The sequence below is a fragment of the Haliotis cracherodii genome, unplaced genomic scaffold, assembly GCF_022045235.1.
Source record: "Haliotis cracherodii isolate W230 unplaced genomic scaffold, xgHalCrac1.p SCAF_40, whole genome shotgun sequence".
Classification (NCBI taxonomy): Eukaryota; Metazoa; Mollusca; class Gastropoda; order Lepetellida; family Haliotidae; genus Haliotis; species Haliotis cracherodii.
This window is the reverse complement of record NW_027266298.1, coordinates 527,742-532,319: the sequence shown is the minus strand read 5'-3', so window position 1 is coordinate 532,319 and position 4,578 is coordinate 527,742.

Here is a 4,578-nt window from a genome sequence, read left to right as displayed (position 1 = left end):
CAATAGAACATTTTCCGCGAAGATATACAACAAAGTTGTTTCCAATTTCGAAGCAGGGGACGTTCGGAATCCAATAGGAGCACATCTTTGCGAATATGTAGATTGTCCAAATAGACACCTACGAAAAACATTTTTGCATCCAGACGTACAGAAAAGAGGTTGTTCTCGAATAGAAGTATCTGTGTATGCACCAGACGAAGACATAGGACCTTGGGTTGTAGACGAAATTCTAGAGTTGGTATTCCCCAAAGAAGAACCACTATTTCTCGAACAACCACCAGAAAACCAATGGAGAAACTTGGCAAAGAAATTGGATAGATGTTGTATAGCCGCCTCTAGACCTCTTGAGAAGATATTTGTAGCATGGTATGCACACACAAAAACTCGGAGAATAGCAGGGATACATATACATCCGAAAAAAGAGACAGTAGAAGATACGAAGAAATGGGAAAGAGCAGTAGAATTTGCAATTGGAGACTTTGGGTTTCGCGCTTGTCCAATATTTCGTATAGACATCCTATCTTCCACAAACGAAGGTGTAGAGTTTGGACCACTTCGATGCTATACAAAAGCAAAAGATTCCAAAACTATTCTTGCGCCATCCAAACAACCAACAAAAATATCCAAGGCAGATACAAACCCTTCCATGCTTCTCCCAAGCACAGAACACATAGAATGGATATTCCGGAAAAACAAATCCCAGAGAATAGGAAAAGAAGTTTCCCAATTCCAAGCAATAGAAATGGAAACCAAAAGACAAATATCCACTCTTTCCAGATCCACTAGAGAACAAAGATTGCAAGACATAGAAGACTGGTTGGATAGCAATCTATGGAAAGAAAATATTGCAAAAATACACAAACAATGAATACAAAAAGAAAAGGAGGAAAGGAAAAAGAGAGAACAAGAAATAGAAGAAATACAAAAAACATACAAGAATATAGAAGAATATAGAACTAGATCTACAGATACCAAAAATATTGTAGAACAAAATTTGGGAAGCTGGTGTAGAAAGGTGTCCGAATTTTCGGGAAAAACTATTTCTATACTCGGATGGAAAGGAGAACGTGTTGTAGCTAGATGTATCGAAAATATCGAAAATGTAGATGTATATTGTTTTCCCGCGATTTGGCAAACAAAAAGACTGCGAAAGATACTAGAATTGCTAGAAACAGCTGCACAACACACAAAACCGGATAGATATGGAAAGTCTATGTATTGGATCCCAATGGTAGAAGGAGACGAATTGTCTTTGCATGTGGAAGAAACAAAAATGTTCTACAACAACGAGAACAAAAAAATAGAATACAATCCACTAGTTGTAGAAAAAACACCAAACCAAGAACTACTAGCAGCAAATACAAAGATAGACAAATTCGAAGAAGAAGTGGAATATTCTTCCATACAATATATAGAAAAAGCGCCAACATGGAAAGAATGTACAAAAGCATTGGATTTGGAAGGAGAATATACATGCAGAAAATTTGCCAAAGGTATATTTCGAGGATTGGAAAGGACTATTCTGTTTCTACAAACAACAGATGGATCGGAAATTCCAGTATATGGAACATTTTTGCAAGAAGAAGTTGCAAAAATGGATCCCTTGGATACATATACAGCACCAATACTATGCAAAATAGGAAGAGAAAAGAGAACAATACATAGGAAGAAAGATAGATTGGTATCTATATCTGCAAAACACTAGTACGCAAACATACCACAAGGCAAAACAAGTCTAGAGTGCCCTATTTTATTTGTAGCAATATACAACTTTCCTCCATATTTTTCCCTACCCCAAACTTTCTCTTCCTCTCCTTCTCCAAGGTATCCATCTATTTCCCATCTCCCTTCTCCACAAGGATGCTTTCTATTTTTCTCTATGTATTCTTTTGCAGTATATACATGTTTGGCATTTCCAAAATCGTATTTCTTCCAATCTTCTACACAAAATCTTCTGGGCATACCATTTTCTTGGACATATTCCATCGTTGTTTCTATACTATACTATATATAGCATATATCCAAATGGAAAATCTATAGCATTCGAAAAGCATCCTGTTTTGTGGGAGGGTCCTGCGGTGGAACAATGGGAGCTTCCTTTTTTCTCCGTAGCTTCCATAGTACAACAATTGGAAAGAGAATATATCCCGCTATATTTGTGTATTTGGCAAACCATTGCGCTTTCTGTACATTCTTTTCCAAGGACTCTACTTCTTCTTCTATATCCTCCACATCCTTCCCCAAGGCCTCCAATTCTTCTTTCTCCTTCGCAATATTGTTTCGTATATCCAACAATACTCTATATATATCTCCCATTATATCTTCGCGAGACACACGCTCTATAGGGTTGTATGGTTCCACCTGTGTCGTGCTTTCTACAGGGTTCTCCGAGTTTTTCCATATTCTATACAACCTCCCAGCTCCAATACCATATTTTCTTTTCGCATCCTCCACGGAGATGCTTCCACGAAGGACACGAATTTCTTCCAACTCTTCTTCGGATAGATTTTTCTTTCGCGGCATCGTATATATATTCTGGAATATCTTGTCTCCAATAGGAATCCTATACATAGAAATTCCACGCACCTAGAATCCTGTACCTAGGAAAAGCAAGCAAATGCTTGTAGCAAAATATAGCAAAATATAGCAAAATATAATTTCTATGTATAGGATTCCTATTTGTGTAGAAGATTGGAAGAAATACGATTTTGGAAATGCCAAACATGTATATACTGCAAAAGAATACATAGAGAAAAATAGAAAGCATCCTTGTGGAGAAGGGGGATGGGAAATAGATGGATACCTTGGAGAAGGAGAGGAAGAGAAAGTTTGGGGTAGGGAAAAATATGGAGGAAAGTTGTATATTGCTACAAATAAAATAGGGCACTCTAGACTTGTTTTGCCTTGTGGTATGTTTGCGTACTAGTGTTTTGCAGATATAGATACCAATCTATCTTTCTTCCTATGTATTGTTCTCTTTTCTCTTCCTATTTTGCATAGTATTGGTGCTGTATATGTATCCAAGGGATCCATTTTTGCAACTTCTTCTTGCAAAAATGTTCCATATACTGGAATTTCCGATCCATCTGTTGTTTGTAGAAACAGAATAGTCCTTTCCAATCCTCGAAATATACCTTTGGCAAATTTTCTGCATGTATATTCTCCTTCCAAATCCAATGCTTTTGTACATTCTTTCCATGTTGGCGCTTTTTCTATATATTGTATGGAAGAATATTCCACTTCTTCTTCGAATTTGTCTATCTTTGTATTTGCTGCTAGTAGTTCTTGGTTTGGTGTTTTTTCTACAACTAGTGGATTGTATTCTATTTTTTTGTTCTCGTTGTTGTAGAACATTTTTGTTTCTTCCACATGCAAAGACAATTCGTCTCCTTCTACCATTGGGATCCAATACATAGACTTTCCATATCTATCCGGTTTTGTGTGTTGTGCAGCTGTTTCTAGCAATTCTAGTATCTTTCGCAGTCTTTTTGTTTGCCAAATCGCGGGAAAACAATATACATCTACATTTTCGATATTTTCGATACATCTAGCTACAACACGTTCTCCTTTCCATCCGAGTATAGAAATAGTTTTTCCCGAAAATTCGGACACCTTTCTACACCAGCTTCCCAAATTTTGTTCTACAATATTTTTGGTATCTGTAGATCTAGTTCTATATTCTTCTATATTCTTGTATGTTTTTTGTATTTCTTCTATTTCTTGTTCTCTCTTTTTCCTTTCCTCCTTTTCTTTTTGTATTCTTTGTTTGTGTATTTTTGCAATATTTTCTTTCCATAGATTGCTATCCAACCAGTCTTCTATGTCTTGCAATCTTTGTTCTCTAGTGGATCTGGAAAGAGTGGATATTTGTCTTTTGGTTTCCATTTCTATTGCTTGGAATTGGGAAACTTCTTTTCCTATTCTCTGGGATTTGTTTTTCCGGAATATCCATTCTATGTGTTCTGTGCTTGGGAGAAGCATGGAAGGGTTTGTATCTGCCTTGGATATTTTTGTTGGTTGTTTGGATGGCGCAAGAATAGTTTTGGAATCTTTTGCTTTTGTATAGCATCGAAGTGGTCCAAACTCTACACCTTCGTTTGTGGAAGATAGGATGTCTATACGAAATATTGGACAAGCGCGAAACCCAAAGTCTCCAATTGCAAATTCTACTGCTCTTTCCCATTTCTTCGTATCTTCTACTGTCTCTTTTTTCGGATGTATATGTATCCCTGCTATTCTCCGAGTTTTTGTGTGTGCATACCATGCTACAAATATCTTCTCAAGAGGTCTAGAGGCGGCTATACAACATCTATCCAATTTCTTTGCCAAGTTTCTCCATTGGTTTTCTGGTGGTTGTTCGAGAAATAGTGGTTCTTCTTTGGGGGATACCAACTCTAGAATTTCGTCTACAACCCAAGGTCCTATGTCTTCGTCTGGTGCATACACAGATACTTCTATTCGAGAACAACCTCTTTTCTGTACGTCTGGATGCAAAAATGTTTTTCGTAGGTGTCTATTTGGACAATCTACATATTCGCAAAGATGTGCTCCTATTGGATTCCGAACGTCCCCCGTTTC